We start from the raw sequence: 15,191 nt of genomic DNA, 5'->3' as shown, positions 1-15,191 counted from the left end.
CAGATTTGGTTGTATTATCTAGAAGTTACAATTATTTCATCTAATTTCTCCCTCTTTCTGTCTCTCTCCCTCTTCCTTTCTTTCATTTTTGCTATCTCTAATTTTTCTTTTGTTTGCATTTTTATCTCTTCCATTGATGTCTTGCAGACTATTGTACTGGTTAAGTATAATTGCTGAATTAATCACATTTTCAAGGATATATTATTATTTTTAATGTTCATTCATATAGCATTTCCAAAGGGTACACTGTTTGATACACGTATCATTATAAAACAGATACGGATTTATCTTGGGAGGGGGAATCAGGAATAACAAATAAAGATGACTCAAAATGGCTAGAAAAATCGTAGAAACCTATCTACATGAGTTAAATAGAAATTTAATTCTGAAATTTGAAATCATTTTTAGCAGGTCTAATGCATAAAAAACCCATATTGTCTCTTGTAAATTTGGGGTTCGTGACCGTGAATTATGTATTTTTACAGGGGTTCACTGACTGCCACTCTAAACGCAGCACAGAAGAACATAAAACTCAATTGTCTTGGAGAACTAAGCTCCCCACCCAGCAAATGTGCATCAGGCCTATCCACAATATTTTTTCAACCTCTCAAAAAATCTGCACTCTTGTTGGGAGGTGGTAGCTGCGAGACTACCAGCATGTTGCTTTTCCATTTTCTTGTCTGCCAAAATCCCATCATACTGCTAATGCTGATCATTAATTGCTTGTGCCCCCAACCTGGGCCTTAGCACTTTGCTGCAGCTCCCAGCTCCCTATCATCTAACTCCCTTCTGAGATGCCTCTACTTGCTCTTCAAAATCTAAAGGAGCTGCATCCCACCAGCCTGAACACCAGTCTAGGTCTCCTTCTATAATCATAGCCTCTTTTTCCATATTTTCAAAATGTGATTTATGGCCTTTTAAACTGTGTTTTTGGGGATATTGTTTTTGTTTGTGATTATCTTATTTATTTTTGTATTTTTATTTTGTAAACTGCCCTGTGATATTTGGATGAATGGTGGTATAGAAATAAAATTAATATAACAACAACAACAACAACAACAACAACAACAACAGCTTCCTCTGCACATACCCTCCCCCATTCTGTGGCTGCAAGAACTGGCAAATTGTATTTTATCCCTGCTTTACACTGTTTGGCTCCTTCCTGCTTTGCTATTCTAAGCAAAATGGAGAAAAGGCTGACACTTTGGCATACAGCAGCACAATTTGCTTTGCTAAGGGCATCATTTACTAGCTCTGAATATAGTTCAATAATTTCCATGAAGTGTGGTAGAAGTGCCATTGGAGATCCTTAAGGGCAGAAGTTGCTAACTTGCAACACACCAGATGTTCTTGGACTCCAGTGCCCATTAGCCCCAACCAGTTTAGTCAGTGGTCAGGGATATGGGATTTATAATCCCAACAGCATTTGAAGGGCCACAGATTAATTATGTGACTGCCTCTTCTTTTCTTTGACACTCTTGTGCCAGAATAACTTTTCCCCTTTTCTGGGCCAGTAACTCTTGAAGCTCCGTTGCAGAAGGTTAAGCAGCTGCTGATATATCTTGCTTGCCAAAAATAAATGTTAAAAGGAATTGAGTGGTACCATTGACCAAAGAACGGGTACCCTTGCTCTTCTCAATGCATTTCCACAGTAATGCAGTTGTGCATTACTGTAAAAGGCTCTTTTCGCCTATGAGTTAGGCACTGAGCATCCTTGGTTCCGTTACAAACATCCCCGTCTTTCATTTCACTTTGCCTGCAGTTCCACTAGCAGCACTAGTAGTGTCACAGGTCTGAACAATCTTTAGCAAACTGCCATTGTAACACCACTTCTCTCTGTTTACAAGATTAACCATGCTTGATTTGTGCTGTGTTGGGATACAATAATGTTACACCGTGAGCCCTCAGGTCTGCTTGTCAGAATTAATATTTCCTTTTCCTAGCCTAGTAATTGTGAACTTGTTTTTGTCAATTTACTAGTGGAAGGAGCCAAGTTCTTTGTAAAACAACAGCAGAAATAAATAATCCATTTTAGGACCAGTCCCAAGAAGCCCTAAGAGAAAGCAGGCTAGTTGCCCAGAGCTTTTGCGCTGCTGACTCCCTGCAATTTGGGATTATTTTCACTTGCTATCACAAACTGTACTCCTGGATGCTTCTGTTTTCTCAAAGTGGGACAACCAACAAATAAGAGGAGGGGAATTCTAAAAGATAATATGTAGAAATAGTCCAGAGGGCATTAAAATGCTAACTTGATACTCCCCCCCCTTCTCTCTCTCTCTCTCTCTCTCTCTCTCTCTCTCTCTCTCTCTCATCTCTCATCTTAACTAGTCCTACTGCAACTTTACCTTGGAGTCTATAAAACTGCCCATGTTTTGAAAGACATGATAATTCTTCTGTAGGCATTTGTCTTACACATTTTCCAAAACATTAGGGAGAAGCAGGCTGTCTCTGATAGCTAACGATTGGGAAGAATTGGCTTTGATGGGAGGCTAACTGTTGTATTGACCTTTGTTCAGTGTTCCTCAGAGGTCCTTTCAGGAATGTATTCTTATTCTTGGCATTGTCAGTGCAACTCACATAACACTTAAAAACACTTTTAAAGATAACGCCTTATAGAGCCACATGTCAGTATAGCCCTGGCTCAAGGCATTTGGAGTCCGTCAGTATGTGCCCCCTTCTAATCTCTTAAGAGGCACAAAATGCAAACCAAGATTCTCTTATGCTGCTTCTGATTGTCCTGGCTGCAAAGTGAGAGTGCAGGCACTGCTAGGATGGTGTGCCCTTTGCTAACTTTGGACTGTCAGTAAATTGGCCAGCCTTGCCACACTTCGGGGTTGGCCATGTATCAGCATACAGTGGTACCTCGGGTTACAGACGCTTTAGGTTACACACTCCGCTAACCCAGAAATAGTACCTCGGGTTAAGAACTTTGCTTCAGGATGAGAACAGAAATCGCATGGCGGCAGCAAGAGGCCCCATTAGCTAAAGTGGTACCTCAGGTTAAGAACAGTTTCAGGTTAAGAACGGACCTCCAGAACAAATTAAGTTCTTAATCCGAGGTACCACTGTACTTCTATGGTAGGCTTGCTAATTACTTAAGAAAATATAATGTTAATATACATTCTAGTCAATATCTGAAGCCTGTGCCTGGCACCTCAAGCGAGCATAGGGAAATAAGTGAGGTTGGTTAAAGACTATTGGGAAATGATCTACCATGAGTTTTTTTTAAAAAAGTTTTAAACAACCTTCCCAAAAAAACCTGAGGCCTTTTTGTTAGGAATAGTTCAGTCTGAAGTTCCCAGTTGTCAGAAAAAAATATTTATGTATGCAACCACAGCGGCTTGAATTTTGCTAGCCCAAAGTTGGAAAGTGAAAGAGATTCCTAGTAAGGAAGACTGGCAACTTAAGCTGATAGAATTTGTAGAAGCAGTAGGCTTAACATATAGAATAAGAGAGCAAGAATATTTTTTCCCAAAGAGGAGTGGAATTTTTTGCTGAATATTTAGAAAATAACTGTGTACAATTAAAAACATGGGTAGCATTTAGATAAACTCAACAGTATGGTAAATATTTGAAAGATGTAAAATGGAGAAATGATTAAATAAATAAATAATTTTTTATTTATACCCCACCCTTCCCAGTTCAGAAAACCGGGCTCAGGGGGGCTAACAACAAATTTAAAACACTTAATTGATGCAACAAAAAACAGCATAAAATACAGTATAAAATGTGAATAACAATAAATTCAGAAATCAGAAATCAATTTAGGGGGAAAATTCATCCAATAAACATTGGATGATCACCAGGGCTAACTGGTTAAGTTAGTCCTATTTGGGCCAGCGATTAGATTGGTTATGGTAAAATATGCAGAAATGATAGATAAGTAAAATGAACCATGAAAGGGGAAGAAGTCCATAGTTACATGGCATTATGTAAAATGTTTATTTTGAGATGCATAAACTTAAAAATTAATAACAATTGTTATGAATCATTTAAAAAAAGAAAGAAATAGGTGAGGTTTGCTGCGGTACTGGGACTTAGAAGGGTTTGTGAAATGGTGGGGAAGCCCCTTATGTATTCTTTGGACCACTAAGAGCCAGAGAACTTGAGCACACTTGTATGGTGGGTGCATGTTCCATTTCCCTCTGTGTAAAAAGAGAAGCCCTAATTGTTTGGGCAGATGCCTCTCTCATCTATAATTATGAAAATACTCTGTTTGCTCATCTTTCAGGAGGGTGAGTTTACATTTCAAATAGCATTCCATCCTGAAAATCAGCATAAGTTGAGGATTAAGAATTGAGTTGTGCCAGGAATGAGCAAAGTGTTCCATATCTTCTGAAGGTTGAAAGTACACCATGCTTTTCTTTGCCAGCTCACAGGAGATGACCATTTGTGAGCCCCAAACCACCAAGCATCAGCTGTATCATTGTGCCTGTTTAGTGGAAGGTCTTGTTGCTTCGATAGAGAAGAGAATCTTTTTGTTAACAAACAACAGGGGCCTTCTGTAGAGTAAAAGAAAAAAGAAAAATGTGTGTCAGAATTAAAATACTGGTAGAAATAGTAGTGGAGCAGGAAATTCATTACACTCTCTTCGTACAGTAGCATTTTACCTGCTCTCTTTTCTTTTATGTGGTTTGAACTTTTGCCTTTAAATGTAGCTTCACTCTCAAAACAACAAGATGGATTGCAACCATCTTTTTCCCCCCAAGGCAGTATGCAGTCAGTTCAACCTGAAAGTTAGGGCTATGTGGTTTAATTCTGCAATCCTTTCCTGGGAGTGAACCCCAATGTACACAGCTTTCTACTTCATTAACCTGAACAGGAGTGCCTCTTAAATTACATTGACAAGGGCTGATTTAGTGGGTCCTTCTGCCACCAAACAGGGGGTACAACTGCTGCCCAAACATATATGACCTGTGGCATTGCACCAAAGAGACTTTCCCCGCATTGCCAAGACACATGGCCCTCCAGCTGTTGTTGAACAATTATTCTTGTCACACACGCTTGCTGACTTGCTAGGGCTGGTGGGAGTTGGAGTCCAACACAGCTGGGGGCTGCAGGTTCCCCACCCCTAGTCTAGTACATTTATTGTGCTAGCAGTTATTGCCAGCACATTCACTGTAAGCCGTTTCATAGTATGAAAATGTGTATGGATGGGGATAGGTGAAAGACCAAGTTAGATGTAACTTGCCTAAGCACTGTCCTAAAGGTATTTCAGCTTCCATGTCTCATCTGATAATACAGTAGTAATTTCTGATAAAAAGCTTGACAGAATGGACTTGCTTCCTATATGTTGCACATAATTCTGTTTGCAGCTGGGTTGGTGCATACCAATGACCCAGTCCTATGATATACTCTGCAAGCAAGCAAGTGCTTCAGACATAGTGTACCAAATGCTGGGTTTTTATGATGCCCTGTCGCCCCATGCATGGGGGCATCTAATACCCTTCTGGAACCTGCTGCCTTTCCTGGCCCAATTGGACCCTCTCCCCATCCAGTTAAAAGTGCAAAAGTTAATGGCAGGGAGATCCTCATTCATACTAAAAAGGGTGCCAGGAGGCCTTTAGGCTCCTTCAACCATCTTATGGTATTAGTCACGTTTAGAGCTTAGAGGTCATTGTCTAATTAATCTTGGGAAAGTCAATTAATTTGACTTAAATCAATGACTTTAATTAATTAATTTGGGAGTATCCAGTGGACATGTGACCCAATAATTAAAATTTGGATAGTGGGCAATATCTGCCCATCACTAGCCAAGTTACACGTGCACAACCTTCCCATCCATCCTTGTCTTTTTTAGTACACACACACACATTGTAAACTGATACACACTTTATCCACCTAACCAAAAACATACAAAAGCTTGCTGTAGTGAACATGTAGACTGCAGCTACCTAGGATGTGTCCGCTGGACATTTAGAGTTATCCACACAGGAAACGCACTTGCTCTTTGAGGAAGCCATGAGAGAGAAATCCCACTGTGTTTAGGAAGAGTACGTTGTGCTAGGTCCACAGAAAGTTACAGCCACGCAGATACTTGATGTTCGGAACCCCTGTGTACATTTGAAAGTTTGGGGAGGAAATGGAGCATCTGCAGAGCTGGGTTTATTGCTTTATATGAGCATGTCAGCACAATCAGCACAGGGAGATGCACTGTACCGTTCCCGATGGAGGTGAGCCATCGCTCACCGTTTCCGAGCCATCAAGCATTTTCTTTCTTTTATCGTCTGCTGTGTTGAGAATGTCTGCCAGCAGCTGGGTAGCCTTTACCCAGGGTCAGCACGTTTTTTATTTCTTTCTGGTAGACCCAGACAAAGTATTGAAATGGTTTTGCTCCACCGGGGACTCTTCAAGTCATCTGAAGGTGAGCTATTAGAAGGAAATCAGAGTGCTAACCGCTTTCTATCCCCTTTGCTGTGTTTCACCTGTTAAATAGTTAATGTGATAGGAATGAAGCTCTCTAAAGGTGTCCCCCCCCCCCAGTATAGTCTTACTCCAGGCACTTACTGTTCACATTCATTGAGCATTAGGTTCTTAAGGGGTCATTAATTAGAAACAGTTTCTTTATGGCGAAGTTGCAGGTTTTACATTGCCTCAAGGAGCACATACTGTTGAATGAAGCAGAATACCTGGCTTTTCTCTTCACGGACCCTGACTTCCCATTCCTGCTGTTAGTGATGGAGAAGGGAGCCCTGCAGCTTCTCTCACGGATTCTCCTCTGACAGTGGGGGACTTTGGTCTTTCAAATTTCAGCAGTATGATGATACAATTTGGTGCCCTCTGTCTCTGCCCTAAAACTGCCTCTGCCTCTGACTTCTGAACAACCCAGAAAGGATTCCTCAGGCAACTGGGGCCATGCATTCACAGCTGCAATAGCAGCACAGTGAGGGATTGCTTAATGTATCATAAAAGCCCTGCTGGATCAGGCCAAAGGCTGGTCTACTGCAACATTCTCTTCTCCCAGTGCCCAACTAGATGTCCATGAGAAGCATTCAAGCAGGATATGAGTGCACAACATTCTCATTTCCTGTGGTTTCCAGCAACTGGTATGCAGAGGTGTATGGACTCAGACAGTGGAGAGAGGACATAGCTTTCATGGCTGGTAGCCCATTGCTACACCAGAGGCAGACAATGCAAGGTAAAGGCCTGGCATGCCTAAATATCACTGGCCCCACTCACACCAGAGCCCCCAGAACACAAATGGTGAAGCCAGTGACAGCCATTTCTGTCCTCGATTCATTCCCTTTTGTTCGTTCAATTCTTCAGTTAGTTAAAATTCTGCCTGTCTATCTTGCATGTAATTGGTTTTTAAAATGAAACAGAGCTAGTAGTAGCGGAAGACAATGATAACGGTGGTGGTAGCTTATAATGTGGGTGCACCCCTCATGTAATCTCTCCCATTTTTGTAGGAGAGGTCATGTGGAGTGGTGTCTTGGTGTGAGTGTGCACCAAAGTACAATAGAGTGGACTACCTGGTTCAGACCTTGATACTTCGCTGTGGCAAGGACTGCTTCATGCAGGGGATTTTGGATGTTTGAACCATGGCTTTAACTAACCCACACATTTCCCATGCTTGCTGTATGGGCAGCTAATTGCAGCAGTGAACAAATTAGAGGCAGCAACCTTATTATTGGAACATTGCCGCTTTGAAAAGCAAGTACTAGAGCTTTAGAGGGCCATGTTATTTCCAGGTGTGCTATGTAAATAATATAGCTTTGTGACATATTGTTATGCTGTGATAACTGACAGCAGTGACTACACAGAAATTTTATATATGAAGAGCCATGACTGCTGTTCAGTGTTGTGAGCTTGGAAATAAGTTTATTTAATTTATAAAGACATACTTATTTAATGGTGCTTTATTGAAGAATGAATTATTCTGAAGAAACCCTGAAAAGTTTATATAATATTTATTTCTCCTAGGTTGCTCTTTCCATCAGGGAAATACCACTTCATTTTAGACAAAGATCACCCTACAGTATTGAAAATCTGCCGAAATCCCTCTTTCCTTCCACCTTTCCCCCCTCCTCAGACAGCAAGGGAGAGTATGTAAATAAAACTGGCAAACATAAAATTGCAATAAAGTGCAGCCGCTCCATGAATTTATAACATGAGGGGGTAAAGTAATAAAAAGCTATAAATTTAGTGTCAGTCAGCCTCCTTTATCAATCTGTGTAAACAGTGTGTACATGAGGCAGTGCAAGAATAGGATTAAAACATCATGTATATATACTCCATGGGCAGTTTGCCAAGGTTTCCTGTCATACGTACATCTAATGCAACTGCATAAAAGATTTACTGGCACATTCAGAAGGAAGAATAGCCAAGTCCTGTTACATGTGGGAGCCCTGGACAGATATAATTGGACCCCATGGTGAGCTTTGGCCAACTTCTGAGCATGCTCCAGAGACTCTTTGTGACTGTAGTGATGCAGGAGACACCAAAAGTTAGCAGATGTTTCCAAAAGCAAAGGAAGGATTATTCAGTGTTCTTCAACCTCGTGATCCTGCAAGTGTGTTGCTTCCTTAGGCAATGAATTTCAGAACACTGGACAAAGAAAACTCATGCATTATAAAGAACAGAGCACACCCACAAACTCAATTTTGTGTTTCAGTAATCTATAGCTGAGGCCTAGTGAGCAGAGAGATAAATTTGGACTACCGTATTTTTCGCCCTATAGAACGCACTTTTCCCCCTCCAAAAATGAAGGGGAAATGTGTGTGTGTCCTATGGGGTGAATGCAGGCTTTTGCTGAAGCCTGGAGAGTGAGAGGGGTCGGAGATGCTCTCGCTCTCCAGGCTTCAGGAAGTTCTCCGCAAGCCTTGGGAGCCCGCGGGAGTTCCTGTCAGACTCCCTAGGCTTGCGGATAGCAGCCTGCATCTTGAAGCCTGGGGCGTGCTGCACAGCGCACCCCGGGCTTCGGTTCCCCGACCTGGTTTGGAGGCTGGCGGTGGGGAGAAGCATGCTTCTCCCTGCCACCAGCCCCACAAGTTTGGGGGACAGCGGGGAGGCGGAATGCCGCCATCCCGCTATCCCCCAACCTGGTTTGGAGGCTGGCGGCGGGGAGAAGTGCACTTCTCCCCACCGCCAGCCCTGCAAGCTTTGGGGACAGCGGGGAGGCGGAGCTCCGCCATCCCACTGTTCCCCAACCTGGTTTGGGCTTCAGGCAGATATCCGCAAGGCATGGGAGCCCGGCGGGAAGTTGCGCCGGTCTCCCAAGGCTTGCAGAGATTTGCCTGTTCTGGGGGCTGTGGTCGGTGTAAGCTTGGGCTTCCCTCGTCCCAGCCCTGTAGCTGGGGGTGAGCCCTATGGGGCGAAAAATACGATACTTAGGCTGAGGTTAAAATCCCTGCTTTTCTGTCCAGTTCAGTAGGTATCCTAGAGTATGTCACACTCTACCTAACCTGGCTTCTTTTGAAGGTAGTATGAGAACTCCTCCATATATGCTGTCCCGAGCTTCTTGAAGGGTAGCGTGCAAAACGTGACAAATAAGATGGCTACATAATAATGGCATTTGCTCACATACAACAAAGGAATTATTTGTCATTTCCCTTTTTCTTAAACCCTGGAATATTAAAAAGCAACTTGAAACTTATTTGAACTTCTCTTAGCTTTACAGTGAATTTCAAAGCAATCAGATGATGTCTTTACTTTGTGAAATGTCACTACTTGTTATTACAGTGTGATTATTGTTCATAAGCCTGCTATTGATCAAGTCAATCAATGCCTCATGCTGCCAGGGTGCCTCTTGCCACAAGCTGCATGTTGTTTGAAGAGTATGTGCTATAGCTATTTCTCGATAAAGAGCAAGTTTGTCATCTTAGAAACTGAAGATGCAGAAAGTGGCTGCAATCAGCACCTTTATTTTATGGAGATTATTAATATTATTCATGCTTGGGGGCACATGAGCATTTCATATCTCAGCATCCTAAGCATCTGCATTAATCCAGAAAGCGTGTTTCTGTGTTTGTAGTGGAATGCATACCATTTAATGCTTGAAAAGTCAGTTAAAACATAATCCTTTGCTTTGATGAGGAATTCTGAGAGAGATGGTTGCAGACCAGATTCAGGCACTCTTAGAGAAAAGTGTGTTTTGTGTTTTCTCTTCTTTTCTTCATGTTGTGAACTGCCCTGTGATCGTCAGATGAAGGGTATACAAATTTAATAAATAGTAATAGTAATCTGGGGTGGAAAACGTTGTTGCTTTTTCCTAGCAGTAGCTAATCATTTTTTTCTTCCAACATATCCAATCATCTAAGGGATTAGATGTACTCTTCTAGAGGGTATACTCTACTTAAATAAATAGTAAGAAGACAGGAAGGCAGCCAACACTTAGTATTATATCCTTCAGATTAGTTTTCCATGGAGCTGTTTTGTGGTAAAACACAGAATCCAATATGGGCTGTTATGAGTCTTTGGCTTCAGTTTGTGAATTATTAGATAAACACTGCAGTATCATTTAATGGCATATTGGGTATCATTCAAGTAATTCTTCATAGTACCTCCCAAAATATGATATGCTATGCTAGAGCCAGAGAACAAATGGTGTGTGTGTGTGTGTGTGTGTGTGTGTCCCTGTGGCACTGGTTTATTTCTTCATGCACATGCCTCTGGCAGGGATTAAAGATATCAGATTGGTTTCCTGTCAGGCAGGAGATGGGGGAACCCCAGTTATTACTCAGCCAGAACTAAATTATCTTGAAATACATGCAAACCATTATGAGGAGTGTAAGCGGTAATGAGTACAGAATTCACATTTGAAAGTGGAGGAACTTCAGTTCAATTCAGCATGTAGACTGATGTCACTGTATAAATGGCTTGGATCCTAAGTTTCAGCTTCATCAAGAAGTAGGATCTAAACAAATAATAACTGCTTCTGTTCCTGAATAGTATGTATTAAACATGCTAGCACTCAGATCGCACCTGGAGTACGGTATCCAGTTCTGGGCAACACAGTTTAAGAAAGACATTGACAAGCTAGAATGTGTGCAGAGGAGTGCAGCTAATACAATAGCTAGAGGAATATCGCATGGAAGATGGAGCAAGCTTGCTTCCCTTCTGCTCCGGAGGCTAGGACCCAAACCAATGTAATCAAGTTACAAGAAAGGAGGTAAGACTAAACATCAGGAAGAACTTCCTCTGGCTGTAAGAGCTGTTCAACAGTGGAACAGATTCCCATGAGATGTGGTGGACTCTCCTTCCTTGGAGGTTTTTGAACAGAGGTTAGATGATCATTTGCCATGTCTGATCTAGTTGAGATTCCTGCATTGCTGGGGGTTGAACTAGATGACCCTGCCTTGAGGGTCCTTTCCGACTCTACCATTCTATGATGCATCTTCCTGATCCCTGGTTCACTATCTATTTTGTAGTGTTGTGAGGCTGTCTGGACTTGCATACTTAATACCATACACTGCTGCCAGGCAATCTACTAAACTTTATTCTAGTTTAGCAGTTCAGAAAATACCTTGCTAAATTTTGGAACCCATCTTGCAAGCATAGTGGATCTTATAACTTTCTTTTAACCTTAAGATGTTCAAGTGGCATAAATTAAGCTTAAAACATGAACTAGTCTGATAGAGAAGTAAAGTTGCTCTTGAAAGCCATCTGCATGCTATTAAATCCAAAATTAAGGGCAGCGATACATCTTCTGTCAAAGTCTATATTTCAGCACCAAGGACAGCAGTCCAGAATCCTGCCTTGCAAGCAAGTCTTTCATTCAGATATATGTGGCTTATTTGGGGGATATTTAAATTTGCAAGAAAGCTCTTTATACGTCGTGCATTATTATACTACCAGAGATCCTTGTGAACTAACACCATCCTTTAAAAGTCAACTCAGAATGACTAAATTAATTCTCAAAGTTCATATAGGGCTATAAGCTACTATAGGCTTATCTTCCTGATGATTGGGTTGTTTGTGTGTTTCACAGTGGCATTTTCTTCCTTTTATGTAATAATTTATTTCAACATTTTAAAGTGTTATCTTTACTGCCAGGCTACTCTGTGATTTGCACATTATCAGATTTTATAAGTAGTTCAGCAGGCTGATTTGTATGCTACACAACTACTTACGTGTTCTACCAGAACTGCCTTGGAAAACATCAAATAATTCTGTGTATTAAAAACCTATCCCTTATTATAAGCCACATTTCAATACATTTGTCAGGGGATATGGCCAATTTCTTTTTTTTTATTGAAGACATATTATTATCCAGTGGGTGGTCTGAGGGCCAGAAGTTTATTTTTCTGTGCAAACTGATCTTACTTAATAAAGCTGCAGTCTCTTGGCATTAAGAGCATCCCAGTTATGGGGCACAGGTACAACTGCTGCATTTCATTAAAAAACAAAATACAGAGAGGGGTGTAACATTAAAATGTGGATTATCTCCATCTCTTAGAACAGGAAAAGATTGTTTCCAATTTTTTATGAATGAAACTATGGACAAACTTTCCCACACCTTGTTATGGTCACCAGGGACTATATACAATTGCTTTAAGAGCCAGTTCTGGCCAGTGGGCTACAAATTAGCAATCTCTCTTTTGAGCTAAGATGTTCCAGCATCATTGATTTGCTTTCTACCCCTTGGGGCTTCTATAAGGAATAAGAGCTCCAGAGTACTGCCTGCTTATGACCTGCCATTTTTGGTTGCCATTTCAAGATATTGAACTTGATCAGTTTGATTTCAGAGCTCATAAATCCAACCTTCCCTTTGATTGTGTTGATTTCATTATGGTCAATCCCAGCTGCATTTTTGAAATACCATTTTGAGAGCAGATGACTCGGTTTTAACGTTTTGAAGTTTGCATTGTTTAAAACTGGAACCTGAAGTGAATTGATTATTTCCGCCCGCGCCCTATCACATGCACACACTTTATATTCCTCTCCCTTTTTGTCTTACATATGTATTCATTGTACATTTTCTGTTGAAACTCATCTCCTGTTCTGCTCAAATTCCCTGCTTCATTTTGATTAAGATTTGAGAATATGCAAGTTTAGATGCTGTGACCTTGTTAATCATCACCTTCAGAGTATTCTATTCCAGAGGGGTAGCTATGTTAGTTTGTTCCAGCAAAAACTTCCAAGAGTCTCATGAAACTTAAAGGCTAACAAATTTATTGTGGTACAGTTTTTGTGGTCTGGAGATTCACTGCATGACTGTAGCTACTGAAGAGGCATCTATTCCACAAAACCTTGTTAGAGCTTCTGTGGTTTTTAACTCTTTCTCTTCTGTGCTAGTACCATTGATAACTATCTTCCCCTGTTAAAAAGGTGATTGGTTTAATCTAAATATGATGGTATGACACAGTATAGGGAATGGGGCTCGTTTACAGTGGTGACAGATATGGCAGATATTATGAGGATATGAAAGTGCCTTATACTGAGGTTCTGTTAATCACAAATTGAACCTGAGATATCCTGCATGCAACACATATGTTCTACTGCTTAGCTGCACCCCTTCCCTGTTGTTCATACAGTACTGAAGCAATAGGGATTTTGCTTATTTTTTTTCTTGGAGAACCTACAGATAGTACTTCATGAGCGCTCTACCATGTTTCACTGATGACATGAGTAGACCACTTGTGTAAGCTCTTAACTACCCAAATGAGCCAATTCTGATGTATGAATCAGCCAAAATATCTGTAGTAATATGACCTTGACCCCTGTCTACAAAACCAGGCAGCAAAGGACTTGGAACCCACAAATATTAACTTGACTTTCTACCCAGCCTCTATTATGGCTTCCACTGGCCCCTTCCCCTCATCTGTATTCTCAGTCATGCACAGTGGGGTTGTGGGAAATGCAGAAATCTGCCTCATTTGTACTGGTGTCTAGAAAGGCAAGAAATGGTGGGAGAGACTTTGCCTTACTTATCCAAATCTCATTGCACCTGTCTTCCAAGCTCTCTGTACTTGTTCAAAGAAGAAGTAAGTTTTGCTTCTCATTTGCATTGCAGTTTGGAGAAAGCATAAAAGGTAGTTTATATTCTCAAAACATTACTGCAAATGAGATAAGACATCCCCAACACACATACACTTTCCTCACTGGTGCAGGCAGGGCTTGAAAGAGAAGCATGATTTTTTCTTTACCTGCACTGCAGTGTGGGTAAGGAAGCGGGGGGGGGGCGGGGGGACCAGCCAGAGAGAGACATTGTTTTCTTATCTCATCAAAATGGCAGCGCAAGTGAGAACTTGGAGGAGTGTATTTAGGCTCTTGGGCATCCTTCTTGCCAAAGCTCCAGGAATGCCCACCTGTGGTAAGCAGGTGGGTGGATTTTGTGAGTTCCTGATCAAAGCACATGAAAACTATTATTGTGCTATTTTGCAAACTATTTAAAAAGTGGCAGGGAAAAAAGACCATGGCAAAAACCTAATGGAAATGGTCTTCTTATGAAAGATACTATGTGAAGGTTTATGGACACCAGAACATTATTTGTATTGGCAAACAGAATAAAGTTCGAAGCTGTAGCAGATGGCACTGCCGAATTATACATTGGCATCTGGAAAGTTGGGCAAGGCAGTGGCTTTGCAGCAGGTCCATTGCACTGTGCTGTTTCTAGCACCCTGTAAACTGCACATTGGCAAGTATTGTGAGCCAAAGCTCAAACCAGGAACAAAGCCCAAGGCAAAGCTACATATATTGGAGTTCTGGCTACATATATTGGATTTATCTCATAAATCGCTGTTTGCAGCTCAATACAATGAGATCTTCATACAGCAATCTGATATGATTCCAGTTCTCCAAGACTGATGAGGAGGCAGGGAAGCAAGTCAGGCAGTATCAGAACTTGTACTTGTCTGAATACTAGTTACTGAGAAAGTGGGGAGAATGCAGTTGCTCTCAGGTCCTGCTTGTGGGTTTCTTGTAGAGATCTGGTTGTCTCCTGTGAGAAAAGAATGCTGGACTAGATGGTCCTTTGGCTTGATCTAGTAGAGCTGTTCTTAGGTCAGGCAGACAGACAGGGCTTCCATGGAATAGGGAGGGGTGAAGACAACAGCAAATAAGCTACTTGAAGACATAAAACAATAGCTACACCAACTGAAATGACATGAACCTCTGCACATAATTTTCCTGAAGGCTTGCTAAATAGTGCCAGATGTACTCAAATATATGTTAAATAGCATTGGGCACAATATGGCACCCCACAGCACAACTGCCAGGGAGGCAAAAGACAAACACCCAATGCTGTTCTC

At 41.4% G+C, this 15,191-nt stretch overlaps 1 protein-coding gene across 10 annotated transcripts in view; it reads left to right on the top strand.

The window, feature by feature from the left end:
* Positions 1-15,191, top strand: part of TSPAN4 (tetraspanin 4) — a 500,093-nt gene that overhangs the window by 399,209 nt on the left and 85,693 nt on the right. The gene's annotated exons all lie outside the window — the stretch shown is intronic.

The sequence above is a fragment of the Podarcis gaigeae genome (genome assembly GCF_964106915.1).
Source record: "Podarcis gaigeae genome assembly, chromosome: 1".
Classification (NCBI taxonomy): domain Eukaryota; kingdom Metazoa; phylum Chordata; class Lepidosauria; order Squamata; family Lacertidae; genus Podarcis; species Podarcis gaigeae.
This window is presented reverse-complemented; position numbering and strand designations above follow the sequence as displayed.